At 40.2% G+C, this 15,004-nt stretch overlaps 1 protein-coding gene across 1 annotated transcript in view; it reads right to left on the bottom strand.

The window, feature by feature from the left end:
* The window catches only part of CACNA1B (calcium voltage-gated channel subunit alpha1 B), a 3,578,581-nt gene that overhangs the window by 684,527 nt on the left and 2,879,050 nt on the right, over positions 1-15,004 (bottom strand). The window lies entirely within an intron of this gene.

Raw genomic sequence — 15,004 nt, 5'->3', positions numbered from 1 at the left:
CGTTAGGGCATCAACAGCGTTTTCGGAGTGATGGCAACAATTCCAGACGAGGATACAAAAAGAAAGACTTTGCTATGGGGTCTTCTCCGGGTGAAGGGCAATCTAGACAAACATTTAAGAGGGGTAGATGGACTTGATTTTTCTAGCCCTGTCTTACTGAGTGATAATAATGTTGTTAATATTTCTGGCTGTAATATTTCTAACGAAGAACAAACTGTATTGCAATATGGTCTTAAATTTGTTCCCACTGTCTTTCCTAGACACCATATATTGAAACAAGAGTTTTTTAAATTTGTTAGAAAACTTCATTTGAGATATTTTTTTTCAAATGATAAAAAAATCTCTACTTATGATGAGCCTGTTTCTAATATGTTATATGATGATACTGATGGTGATTCTAGTATAGATAGCTATTATTCTTGTTTTTCTGATGAATCTTTGCCTTCCTTATATTCTTCAGCTTATTCTACGCTTAACACTGAAGGTATTAATTTTCATAGCAAGTTTATTCCTCCATATAATAATTGCAACATTATTCATTTCTCTGAAATGATCCATTTTTCATTGCAAGAAATGTTGAATGTATGTAAGAATGATCAAAAACTATGCAATATGACTAAAAATGAATGGATAGCTATGAAAAATCTTTCAAGTAGACATGATATTGTCATTAAAAAATCTGATAAGGGCAATAAAATTGTTATATTGAATAATAAGCAATATTTAGACATGTGTATGGAACATTTAAATGATTCATCAACTTATGAAATTAGTGATTATGATAAGTATATGACAGCCTTAAAAGAATGTACTATTCTATTAGATAAGGGGGTAAGATTGGGATATATTTCCAAGGATGACTTTGACAAAAAATTCTGTTTGGAAAATTGTAATCTAGCCACTTTTTATTGTCTTCCCAAGCTTCATAAAAATATGAATAATCCACCTGGACGTCCTATTGTCTCTGCTAGTAATTATTTTTGTCAAAATATAGGTATAGTTGTCCATAATTATCTGTCATCTTATGTATTTAAATTAGAATCCTATATTAGAGATTCTTTTGACTTTATTGATAAACTAAGTCATATTACTTGGACAGATAATATGTTTTGGGTTAGTGTAGATGTTGTCAGTCTCTACACTAACATTAATCATTCTGATGGTTTGCAGGCATTATTTTATTTTTTGGGGGATAATCCTACCACCCACTATATAATGGACTTAACTTCTTTCTGCCTTTCTAATAACTTTTTTAGTTTCAATCAATCTATTTACCATCAACTAAAAGGTACTGCTATGGGGGCATCTTTTGCCCCTATGTATGCCAACCTTTTTATGGGTAAATTTGAGTTGGAATATGTATATACTAACAAATTCTATAAAAATCATGTTCTGTGTTACTACCGCTACATAGATGATTTAATCTTTCTTTGTAGCGGTGGTATTGAATATGTTTATGAGTTTTTCTCAGACCTTAATAATAATAAATATAATTTACGTTTTGATGGTCTACAATTTGGCAGTAAAGTCCATTATTTAGATATTATGTTAACTGGTGTATTGGGTGATCAGGTTAACACTACAGTATATCGTAAGTTTATGGATGGTTATCAGTTTCTTTATGGAACTAGTTGCCACCCCCCCCCCCACACACACTTTATCTGCTATTCCTACTATCTAGATTATGTAATAATGAATTTGATTTAGAACAAAATATCTATGATAGTATTATTATGTTCTTGAAAAGAGGATATAGTATGGATATATTAGATTTCTGCATCAACAAACTAATGGATAAAACTAATCCTACTAAAGGCAATAAATTGGTTATTAGTAATAATATAGAAGTAAATAATTTTTTGCCTTTCATGAATGAGGCTAGTTCTGTTAGCAGGAATAATAAATGTTTAAGGAGTTCTATACATGAAGTATTAGATATCTATTTTGTCACTATCTATAATTTGTATAGTGACAAAATTTGGAATATTATTAAATATTTTTGGAAATTTTTAATTTCAGATAAAAATCTTTATAAAATTTTTCCTATTGTTCCTAAAATATCTTTCAAAAGAGGTCAAAATTTATCTGATAAATTAATTAATACTTATTATATTTCTCCAGCAGATAATATATATAAAAACTTGGTTATAGTAGGTACTAATGCTTGCGGCCAGTGTAATATATGTAAATTTATTAAGCCATATTTTGACAATATTAATGGAATTCCATTTACTCCTAATAAGAATTTTTCATGTAACTCTGTAGGGGTTATTTATTGTGTTAGATGTCCATGTAAATTATACTACATTGGTGAGACAAAAAGAAAATTTAAAACTAGAATGCAAGAACATGTTAGAGATATTAAAAAAAGAGTATTAACTAGTCCCATTGCTGTACATTTTATGGAATGTCATAATAGTAATGTAGAAATGTTTGAATGTTGTGTTTTAGAAAATATTTTTATTAAAAAAGGTGATGATAAATTAATTAAAAATATTTTGTTATTTAAAGAAACTATTTATATTTTGAAATATAATACTATGTCTCCTAATGGTTTAAATTTAGAAGTAAATCTGAAATGCTTATTATAAGCTTGTATGATTAGCATTGTTATTTTTCTTCCATATTAGATATTTTTCCTTTAAATGTCATTTTATTTCTTTATTGATTAACTTATGTAATTGTTTGATTAATTGTGATATATATTGGAGTGGGTGTGTGTTTGTAACTTGTACTCATTGAAGGTTATTATGCCGAGGCGCTAAGTTGTAATAAATTCCATTCATGAACTGGCGTTGTTTTTCAGGCTGTTGCCTTTCTTTTTTCGTTGTTTTTGATATTCCCCTGTTTATCCTCCTCCAGCCTCTACCCAGGTTCTGGGGATCTTGGTACCAATGTCCACCCCGGTGCATACTGTCTCGGCTCTGACTGTGGTTTTTACCCTGTCGGCACCAACCACCCTTGCACTCGGAGCAGTGCTTGGACCGTTGGTACCTTGGTACCTAGCCCCGGTGCCTATTTTCTCACTCATGCCATCTATGTCCATGGCTCCAATGGCTTCCAGTCCATTCGGAGCTTCTTACCTGGAGGCGGGCACCTCAGGGTGGGGTGTGACCCCAGTTCAGAGGTTGTCCTTCTCTGTTCTGGGCTGCCATCCCTCCTCGGGCAGGCCTGCTTTCCAGGTGATGGAGAGGGTCCTTGCCTCCACAGGTTTGCAGCCAGCATCAATGGCATCAGGATCACAACCCCCCCTAGCATGCAGCTCTCCCAACCCCCTACTTTGGGATCCCAGGCATGGGAACCACAAGACCCCCCCCTTGAAGGGAACCCCTTCTCCAGAGTCCTCCTCAGAAGATCCCACTGGGGAGCCAACCCAGAAGAAACAATGAAAGAGGAAGCACCTTGATTCCCCAGAGGAATCCATCACCAAAGACACTGATTGTGATGAGGGGGGGGGGGTCCCCACCGTCTCCACCAGATGACGTTTCATTCAGAGACATTCTCAAAATCCTCAAGCAGTGGGGAGACTGGAAGTCCTCTAATCCTTCTTTTGAGGAAATGGTGTTCTTGCAGGCCTTCCTTGCCCAGCCATCTACTTCCTGGTTGACCCCACCTGCAGATGAGCTTGTTAAGCTCATTGTGCAGCATGCCTGGAAGGCCCCAGACAACTTAGAATCTGTCCCCCGGAGGCCAGACAAAATTCTATCTACACCTGAAGACCAGCCCCACTGGTCCAAGCAGTTGACAGTTGATTCCATGGTCGCAGCGGCGGCCAACAAGAGGGAACTGGCAGAAGATACTTCCACTGTCCATCCTCTGAACAGGGAGTCTCAGACCATGGACAGACTAGAGAGGCAGACCTATGCTTCAGCGACCTTTGCCATTTGGTCACTGAACTATCTGGCACACTTCACTCACCTCCAGAGAGACCTAATTTCTGAAATGTCTTCTGCTTTGGTGGGGGTACTGCCTGATAAGGTGCGTGACACTGTCACCTCGCAGCTAGCTATCCTTGAATCCATCTCAAACTCCTCATTCCTCGATGCGTTTGAGATCTCACACCACAGAGGGAGCAGCTTGAGCTGCCGCATCAGGCACTGTGATGAGACGTAATGCTTGGATGTGGTTGTGTGACTTCACAGACCTCTTTAAATCTTCCTTCGTCAATGCACCTGTCGACAAATCTGCACTTTTTGGTCCCAAAGTACGATAGACACTTGCACGAAGTGAGAAAGATGGACAGACCTTGTCTGCTGTGGGCATACGTTTTTCCATCCCCCAGAGGTCCTACTTCAGGAACCAGAAGGGAGGAAAAATGTAGTTCAAAAAATCCCAAGGATCTTTTTGTGACACTCGTGGTGCACAATCCTCCCGGTGCAGAGGGGGCAACTCATCTGAAAGACGCTCCTTTCAAGGTACAGGGGGTCTGCGTAACCAGGGTGCTAGAGATTCCTTCTCCACCAGACCCTATCAGCACTCCTGAGCAGTGGCCCGATTGCTTTCCTCTGGAAGCAGCTGGGCGTTGTTTTTCTCTGCACCTACCAGCCTGGCAACTTATTACTACCGATGTTTGCGTACAGAGAATAATATCCAGAGGCTGCCAAATACCATTTGATTTAACTCCCAGACCTGTCAAATGAATCCTCGATGTGCCACTAAATCAGAGGGAATTAGCAGCCTTAGAAACAAAAAAGCTGCTAAGAAAAAGAGTCATCCAACCAATCCCACCAGACCAGAGAGGATTTGGGTTTTACTCGAGGATCTTTTTAGTGCCAAAAAAGGCAGGGGACTGGAGACCAATCTTGTATCTCAGCCTAATGAACAAATTTATCAAACCTCAAAAATTCCAGATGGTCATGGTACAGTCCATTCTCCCCTTCCTAGGGAGGGACAACTGGATGTGCTCTATAGACCTCCAGGGCACATACTGCCACATAAAGATGGATCATCACTCCCGGAGGTTTCTCCGTTTCTGGCTGGGAGCCAATCACTACCAGTTCAGGGCACTGCCATTTGGTCTCTCGACAGCCCCCTGAGTGTTCACCAAATGTATGGCAGTTGTGGTAGCTCATCTTTGACTACAAGGATCCCAGGTGTTTCCGTATCTAGACAATTGTCTCCTTATGGCTCTGACCAGCAGTTGTCTAGTCCACAGCCTCTCTTACACTCAACGTCTCGCTCTCCGCTTGGGGATTACAATCAACAAGGACAAATCTCAAATATCCTCAACAAAGACACTGGAATTTATTGGAGCAGTCTTCGATACAACATCCTGTCAATCTTCTCTCCCTCCTCACAGGCTTTCGAAAATAAGACACCAAATCCAAGCCCTCCTTCCACAGACCTATTTACCAGCATGCCTTGTATTGCAACTGTTAGGCTCCATGGTGGCTGCCATTACTTAAGTACCACTGGCGAGGCTGCACATGAGAATCCTGCAGTGGCTCCTTTCCACACAATGGTCGATTTTCACTCACCTACTCGACCACATGATATGTCTTACAAACTGTTGCAAGGAAGAAATGCTATGGTGGATGAAGTCACAAACGAATCCTTGGTGTCGACCATTCTGTCTTCCCCAGTCCACAACCACAGACGTTTCCCTGTTAGGTTGGGGGGGGGGGGCATTTACAGGGAAAGACAGTCCTGGAACTGAGGCCAGTTCTCTTAGCATTGCAAGCGTTCCATACATTCCTACCTTCTGGGACCATTCCAATTCAGTCAGACATGTCAGTCATCTGGTATATCAACAAGCAAGGTGGACCCAGGTCTTACCCCCTGTGTTGGGAAGCCATGAGGATTTGGCACAGGGTGACATCTTCCAAATGCTTTCTTATAGCAATGCACATTCCTGGGAGTTCCAACCTTATTGCGGACAATCTGACCAGGAACATCATGATGCCTCACAAGTGGTCCCTCAATCCTGTAACAGCAGATCTGATCTTCCGATGATGGAGCAAGCATTGCTGCAATCTGTTTGCTTCCCCGGAAACAACAAATGCAGAAGCTGCTTTGCCTTGATCCCCCCTCAGGGGGAACACCTGAGGGACACTCTAATGCATGACTGGCCCCGGGTCTACTGTATGCCTTTCCCTCATTTCACCCATTCTGAAATTTCTCAGGAAAGCTCAAAGTTTGAGAAGCAAAGTAATCCTCATTGACCCTTATTGGCCCCGTCAAGTCTGGTTCCCATTTCTCTGGCCTCATCTGACTCAGCCCGTGGATCCTGCATCATTCCCAAGGCCTGTTATCTCATTCTCAGGGACCGATTCATCCCAACCTCCACAGTCCCAAGCTCACAGCTTAGTTCCTCCACTTCCAGTGATTGCCAGGCTGCCTGACATCCCATCTCCTGTTCGTGAAATTCTTCTGGCTTCACACAAACATTCCACCAGGAAAGTTTATTCTAGTAAATGGACTAGGTTCTCTATCTGGGCCAAAGATCAGAACTTAGATCCCTTCTCTATGCCTATTCAAAAGATCCTTCAATACCTGATGACTCTTTTACATGCAGGAGCCGCAGCATCGACAATCACTGTACAATTAGCAGCTGTCACTAATTTTCATAACGGATTTGATAATTCTTCGTTTATGTCACACCGCCTATGCAAGACATTTTTGAAAGGAGTATTACATGTTAAACCACTGATCAAGCCTCCCTTAGAACCCTGGGACTTGACCTTGGTGCTTCAATCTCTTACAGGTCCTCCTTTCGAACCTTTTGATTCATGTGATTTAAAGTTTTTGCCATGGAAGACCCTACTTCTAGTAGCACTTACTTCAGTGAGAAGAGTATCTGAGCTGCAGGCCTTGAGTGTCAAGACACCTTACTTGATCTTCCATGGGGATAGGGTGTCCCTTTGTACTGACCCTTCTTTCTTGCCCAAGTTCATTTATGGATTCTCCATTAACCAATCTATTGACCTTCTGGTTTTCTTCCCTCAGCATTATAGTAGAGGGGAGTACCTTTAGCACACCCTTGATGTGCATTGGCAGCTTCATTGTTATTTGGACAGGACTAAATCTTTCAGGAAAACAGATCAATTGTTTGTGGCCTTTGCAGGACCCAGATTGGGTAAACCTGTTTCCAAAGTGACTTTATCCTCCTGGCTTAGAAACGTCATTACCTTTATCTACCAACAGAATAAGCTATCCTCACCTTCCAGAATAAAGGCTCGTTCTATCAGATCAATGGCTACTTCTGTAGCTTTCCATTCCAGAGCCTCCATGGATGATATCTGCGCAGCAGCCACTTGGGCAAGACCTCATATCTTTATCTCTTATTACAAATTGGATTTGGCCTCCAGGGGATGAGCATCGTTTGGTTCTATGGTGCTCAGGAATATCCTTCCTTAGGGCCACCCAGGACTCAAGTAGCTGGGGACTTGGTCCTAATAGTAAGGAATGAATAAAGATTTACAACATCCTATAAAGAAGTTATGTCTTATCATAATGTTCCATCTGTGTTGTAGATCTTTATTCATTCATTACTTCCCACCCTCCTTGCCCCTTTCTGGACTCCTGGTAGTCTATCGGAACTCCTGGTTAGGGTATTTGCTCAGACAGAGCCTTCTACTGTTTTTCTATTGCTACCTCTATTATATAGGGGCAGGCAAACTCAATCTGGAGTAACTATGAGAGGGGTATTATGGGTAGGTCTTAGCTGAGAGTTTTTGGCTGGCACGAGCTTGGAAACAGCTGTGTCGGTTCCGAGGATGGAACCAAAGTCCTAATAGTAATGAATGAATAAAGATCTGCAACACAGATGGAACATTATGGTAGGCTGATGTTTGCCTTTAAAATGAGTTTTTGGAGGAAGTTTACAGAGACTGCTCTGGTTACCAATTTACTCTGTGAGTACCTATTAGTTTTGTTTCTTCCTTCATCTTTTATCTTGCTTTCATCATGAGAATATTTTTTTTCTTTTCTCCTACAGTTAATATAACTTTTTTCCTTATTTTTCTGTTACTGGGGTGAGGTCCTCCATTTTCCTACTTGCAATGAAGTTCTCTGTTCTTCTAAGTGTTCCTGCAAGCAGGCATATTTTTCCTGATGTCAGCCAGCATAAATACCTTTACTTTTTGGGACTTCAGTACAAAAAACAATCTCTGCATCCATTTTGTATCCAGGTTAATGATGCAACAAAGCATTTTTCAAGGTCAAATTTATTTAAGTACTTAAATCTAAGAATGATCCCAAGCAGTACAACAGAAAAAAATGCATAATAAACAAAATGAAATGAAAATATAAAACAGAAACAACAAAATGCATCTGAACCTCATATACCAGGTCAAAGAGTTGAGTTGTGAGTGAATTTTTGAAGTGGTCAAGTGTTGGGACAGATCTGAGCCATTCTGACAAGAGATTCCTAAGACTGAGACACTGGTAAGCAAAATAACTAGCCCCTGAGGTATCGATTTGGGCCCTTTGAATCTCAAGCAAACCTTCTGCAAAGTGCACATAAGCCAAGAAACAGCATAGAAGTTGTCCATGATAATGAGGATTTAATCTGTGAAGGACTAAATAAACCAGGACAGGGGTTTAATAGGTGATGTTAAAGTTGAACTGGTAACCAGAGTAGTCTCTGGAAGACTGGCATTATGTGAAGGTGTCTAGAAATCGTAGTACATAGCCTGGCAGTTAAGCTCTGTACCAACTGTAGTCAGTCAGGCTCAGTGCCTGGTAACCCAGTGATGTAGTTAGAATAGGGAGAAGGGGCAGCTACCATGGGAGCAAAACGTATGGGGCATGATCGGCAGATGAAGATCAGTTGGTAGTGCAGCTCTGACATTCAGAAATTAATGCTGATACTGTATTTGTAATCTGAAGTGCTTCAGTGGGTTGTGTGTGATATAAGCTGTGGGAAGCTGCGTGTTACGAATGTAGCAAGCTGATTTCTACAGTTTAAGGAAAAAACCTTTAAGCCTTTTTTTATTTTATTTTTGGTCCTCAAATACATGATTTTTTTTGTCCTCAACTTAAAAGTTGGGGGGGGGGGTGCCAGATGAGGAATCAACACTGGGTGTTACAATTGCTAGCTTTGGCTCTTAGTAGCAAGTGTTAAAGGGTGTTGCAGTGGTCCAATTATGCGGAGACCAAACATGCCCAGCCATGTGCAAATAGCAGATAGGTTAACAACATGCCCAGCCATGTGCAAATAGCAAGTAGATTAACAATCAGTGAGGTATTCCTCATATGATAACATAAACAATGAGATATTCCACAGTTGATAAAAGGATTTGATGATGGCAAAATTTTGTGGGAGGAAGCCTCCAGAGAGAACATTTTATTAACTGAAAACCTTTTATTTTTCCAGTCAAAGAAGCACCACTGTCTTTCATCCTTCACATCCAATGCTTCTTCCTCAAGGCATGAGAAACATCCTTCACAGTCTTACTCACCCAAGAAGAAGCCAACAGTAATTAAAAAACTTATAAATTATTGCCCATAACAGATCTACAGTCTTATATTGCAGAGAGTCTAGTTTCCCTAGGCAGACATTTCTCAAGTTCATGGTTAAACAGTTGGTGGGTTACCCTGCAGTTGTTTATTCAGGTGCACTCTTTGGCTGGAGAGGCCCTCTAGCTTGAGGCACTTGTTGCATGCCATCTGCAACTTTGACATGTCTCCTTCTCTTGCTAGGCATTCTGTGGGATTTCATCCCTGAAATATAATCCTTTAGCTTCTGACATTAAAGGAACTGACAATTAGAACCTATATAGGTGACTGCCTCCTGTCTCCTTAGCTTTGTATTGCCAAGAGACTCCCACTAACTTTTTAACTATTGAATCCCCCTCTGCTGTTGATGTACTGACTGCTGGTTCCCAGAGACCCATGCAGATGCTGGCTTACAGCCTTCAGCCCATGATGGAGAGTAAGGTGTCAGTGCAAGTGTATGACCTCATTCTACTCATTGCCACTTTTAATGATGTCAGTCTCACTGACATCAACTACGTGGATGTTACTAGAATAGGTGCTGGTTCCATTTCTCACATGATGTCAGCCTACCAGCCACCAGTTCTACCAGCACTTGCCTTCTAGGCATCAGGGACATCAGATATTGGCAGTACAGATGTCAGTCATTCTTTTTCCATGCATCTTTCAGGTACTTTCGGACTTGTAGACGATTTTACCTTGGGCCCCCCAATAACAATCGCAGTGCTTCCACCAGCCTCCTAACACATGAGACTTTCAAACATCTAATCCACAACCTCTCCCTCCTGAATCTCTTTTGCAATTTTCTCTCAATTCAGACTCTAAACGTGGCCTTTGAGTCTTTTGATTTGGACTCCTTACAAAATGGCCTAGGAAGTGTGTGTACAAATCAAGCCACAATGATTCTTCTACTGAAGACCTCACAGAAGAAGGAGGTGTCAATTCTCATTCCATCACCTCTGGATAATCCGGAGTTTGGATCTAATGTAATCTCTTCCATCTGTTTCTCAATGAATGGGTCTTCAGATCCTTATCAGATGTAAAGACCATCCACTGAGGAAGGACAGTAGCAGACAACATAGATTTATTGTTATGGGAAGTACACAATTTTAATTTAATCTTTATACGACTAATGCAGGAGAAAGAAGGTTGGCCTACACAGCTTGTATCCTTCCCTTAAGTATATACTGCAGGAGGCATGAAACCGTCCAGCACATTTCTCCTGGATAGGTCCTTTCCATGTTTGTATTTTGAATATGGCACAAAAATCACTTAGCAGAATCCAGATACAGTGACTTCCATTTTTAAGACAGACCAATCAGATTTTCTGTCCTTGTGGGAGTGTTTATTATGAGTGGACACTCACAAACTGTAAACAACTTTTTCATCAGAAACCCATCGGTTGGGATCCTAACCATCAGAGCCCAGCTGTCTAGCCAACAAATAAGAAATCTAAAGCCATGGACAAGTTCAGGAAACATTTGTTTGGATCGTCAACCGTCATTTTGAGGATGCTTAATTTCTTGATGCACATACTGCATTTCCAGTGAGATACTGCAGACAAGCTGCAGCATGTTGGGGAGTGCATGCCCAGTGGTTCCTTAAAAGATAAGGTTTAGATCCTGGCATTTAGTTCATGGTGTCTAGCAATGTTTATTTATTCATTTTTTTTTGTTCATTTTTTTCACATTTTCGAACATTCAAATATTCAATCATATGGTCTCGGCCATATGAAAGTTGAACATTTGGGTGTGCGATTATGTGAAGTAGACCCTCCTGGTAGCCCCCTAGTTGCCTGTAGTAAGTTACTGGGCAGTTATGACTCCTTGTTTGCATGTTTTGAGATAAAGGCAATCATGATGGAATACTCTCTCCATGTTTAGTCCCAGAGAAAGATCTCCAATACAACATTTGTCAGATATATAATCACAAGGAACACTATTTTCTCTCTTTCTTTCTCCATTTTATACCCCCATCTTAACTCTTGCTAGACATCTCTCCCTATCAGAAGACCTTGATAAGGAAGGAGATACTCAAGATCCTCAGCAAGAGAGTCATAGGGCTAAAGGCCCATCCAGACCAGAGAGGGCTAAATGTTATTCCAATTTCTTTATACTCCTTAAAAGACAAGTGATGCTATGTCCATGTTGGATCTGAAAGGCCTAAATATGCATTTCCCTCAAAACATCCTTTTAAATTGTTAGGTTATATTCTCTTTTTCCTTGCCTATCCTTAGGAGGCTGTATGTATATTTTGGAGGTCCAAGGTGCTTACATCTACACAAAGATTGCTAAAGGTTTCTTTGCTTCTGAGTAGACAATTATCACTGCCAGTTCAGGATCTTCATATTTAGGCTCATCTCTGCTTCCAGGGTATTTTACCAAATTCAAAAAGATGACTCATTTGGCAGACATTCTGTCTTTAGGCTGTTATACTGTCTTGATGATGACAATAAGCATTGCTATGTCCCACCTTCCACCAATTTCATGTTGTGACACTCAAAGAATATTACATAGATACTTGGATATTTCCATCATCTTTGACTCCTGGCATACTTTTATCTTTGGTTCAGGTGGTCTCTCCTTTTCTGACTCCAGATTTATTCCTCATGACTAATGTCAGCAGCAGTCGTCATGGTCCCTCATGCCTGGCATCACGTTAGATAATGGCAATCACTGTTCCATGTGTTCAGGATTTAGGGATTTCGACTTTATTGGGTCGATTAAACAGCGTTCCCTATTTTAAGCATTCACTGAAATAATATAGACCCTTGGTATCTTAAAACATAATAGAAAGGTGCAAATAATATAAACAACGATAATATGAATAGTTGAAAATGCTATGAAAGACGTTAACAAATACGATGCCTCTATAAGGCTGAATAAAAATTAAAGCTGAAATACAATATACACATATTCTGGATGATATAGGTGAAAATGTTCTCTGTTTAAGCCCACTTTTAGGACAAAATCAGGTCTGTACCAAAGTCAAATACAGCATAGATTCCATTTACAGATCGAAGACAGTAGTCGGACATTTATGGTGTAGGCTTCTTAGATTCTGTGCCTACAAGAACTAGCCAGGACAGGAGCATGAGCAGAGCGAAATTTCAATTAAGTGTGATTTTAGAAGTTTTTTGAATGAACTAGAGAGCAGTTGGAGGTTACTGGGGCTGCTAGTTTGATCCATATTTTGGGAATGAAGTTTGAGAAGAGTGAGTTCCCAGCTGAGTTGTTGCTTTTGAGATGTTAAGAAGCAGTTTTTTGCTGGAGTGAAGATTGTTGGTATATGGTTATATTAGAGTTTGGAGGGTAGGGGGTTTTGTCTGGATGATAAAGGATTTTATGGGCAAAGGTTAGCTGATTAAAGAGTAGTAGTTGGGGTAATTTTAGCCAATTTAGTTGTTTTAGAGATGTGCAGTGATGTGTCCTGGATGGGGAATCTGTGGCAAACCTGGACATTTTATTATAACAAGACTCTAATTTAGCTAGATCTATTTTTCTAAGGTTCGTTAGGATGGGGGAGGCATACAGGAGAGTTGCTAAGAGATGCATACGAGCAATAGTAGCTTTTGTGTTTATGGTCAGGAATTGTTTATTTCTGTAGAGGGCACCTAATTTCTTGTATACTTTTCTGATGGTTTGAGAGATGTGAATGTCAAATTTTAAGTTGTTGTCAATTTTGACACCAAGACATTTGCTGTGGGATACTGGTGTGATAGTGATTTTATTTTTGGATGTGATATGGAAATGATAAACTTGGTGTCGGAATTCTTGTTGGATAAAAGAGAAAGAGCTTGGTTTTGTTTGGATTTAGAATAAGTTAAGTGTTAGTGAGCCAGGTTTCGGCAGCTAGAAATGAGTTTTGGGTTATGCTCCGGAGGTCTTGGAGGGAGGAGGCTGTGTATATCTGTGTGAAGTCATCTGCATATTTTATTACTGTTGCTTTAGGGGTAAAAGTGTGGAGTCTGTTTGTAAAGAGTGAGAAAAGTAGAGGCCCAAGGATGGAGCCTTGGGGAACTCCTAATGTACTGGAAGTATGGGGGGAAGAGTTCATTTTGCCATTGAGAAGCCTGTTGGTGCCCTGATATGTAGCTTTTAAACTAGTTGGTAGAGGAGATGCTGAGGTTTAGGGTGGAGAGAATGTAAATAAGTTTGTTGTGGGAAAGGTCAAGAAAGATGGCAGAGACAAACTTTCCATTGTTTCTATGGTGGTTCACTGTGTTAGTGAAAGACATCAGGGCTGTGGTAGTACTACGATAGGAGTGGAAACCATGTTGAGTGTTAGACAGTAATTTGTGTGTATGAAGGTATTGCATCAATTGTGTGTGAACTACTCTTTCAAGGATTTTTGATAGGGATGACAGGATGGCAATCGGACAGTAGTTGGTCAGTTCGGTGGAATTACTACCTTTCTGTAAAGGTAAATGTGGGATATTTTCCAAAAGAGGTGGATGTGATGACCTGGGACTTTGAGAGGCCAAGGATAGTTTCTGTGAAGTACTTATCGAGTTGAGTTGCTATGGTGTCTGAGTTGCTAGATGTCGTTGGAGTGGGCTTGGTGAATTTACCTGGATGTACAATATTATTAATGGCAGCCCAGAACTTTTCAGGGTTATTTTGATGTTTTGTTTGAATATTATGGTAGTAGTTGATTTTGCCAAGATTAACTAATTTCTTTGTTTGATTTCTTAGTTGTAGAAATGTTAGTTTAGAGTCCTGGGATTTGTTTTTATGAAACTGCTCCCAAGCTTTATCTCTGGATGTTAAAAACAGCCACAGTTGAAAGGTTTAAAATATTTAATAATAAAAGCACAAGACAATACATCTTACTACACAGTGCTTCCAGGCAAATTATTTCCAGATGGCTGTCTCAAGCAATTCAGTTCTGTTATTGTTAGAATGGAAAAAGTCTCCTTAGAAGGTTGAGGCTTACTCCACTAGAGATGATGCTACTTCTGGGGCCTTTTGGGAATGGCTGGACTCCAGAGCTAATTCTAGAGGCAGTGACTTTGTCATCTCTTCTCACTGTCACTAAACATTATGAAATTGACTTTTTTCCTGAGCCAGAACAGGATTTGCTAGATCTATTCTCCAGAATTTTCTGGACTCTGGTCCTATTTCCTCCAACCTTACTTCCTTAGCTTTGGCAACCATTCTATATATCTTTGTACTACTGCAACAGTGATCTAATGGTAAACATAGTACAGGTGTGCAAGTTAACTTACCATAACAGCAGATGCTTGAAAAGATGACTGTTGCAGTAGTAAGTACTAACTCCTTACCACCATCTTCCACTTTATTTTTTTCAGTATATACCTGGCCAGGGTGGGGTCCCTGTCATATTTATCTTTTTTCTAACATTAAATGACATTTGGCTACTTAATTTTTTTTTCTAGAGTATTAGGGTTCTGACTCCCTCTCTCCTTAGGGCAAGAAAGCTCTGAATTGTGGCACTTGTACATCCTATTTATATCAGCACATTCCTATGCTTGCTTGGACATATCACACATGAGGAAGCCACACAAAAGCTTTAGTATATTGCCCAGACATCCAGTATCCTTGATAGG

Source organism: Protopterus annectens, chromosome 16.part0 (genome assembly GCF_019279795.1).
Source record: "Protopterus annectens isolate FY-2018-M chromosome 16.part0, PAN1.0, whole genome shotgun sequence".
Taxonomy (NCBI): domain Eukaryota; kingdom Metazoa; phylum Chordata; order Ceratodontiformes; family Protopteridae; genus Protopterus; species Protopterus annectens.
Note: the sequence above shows the minus strand (reverse complement) of the source record. Positions and strands in the feature narration are given on the sequence as shown.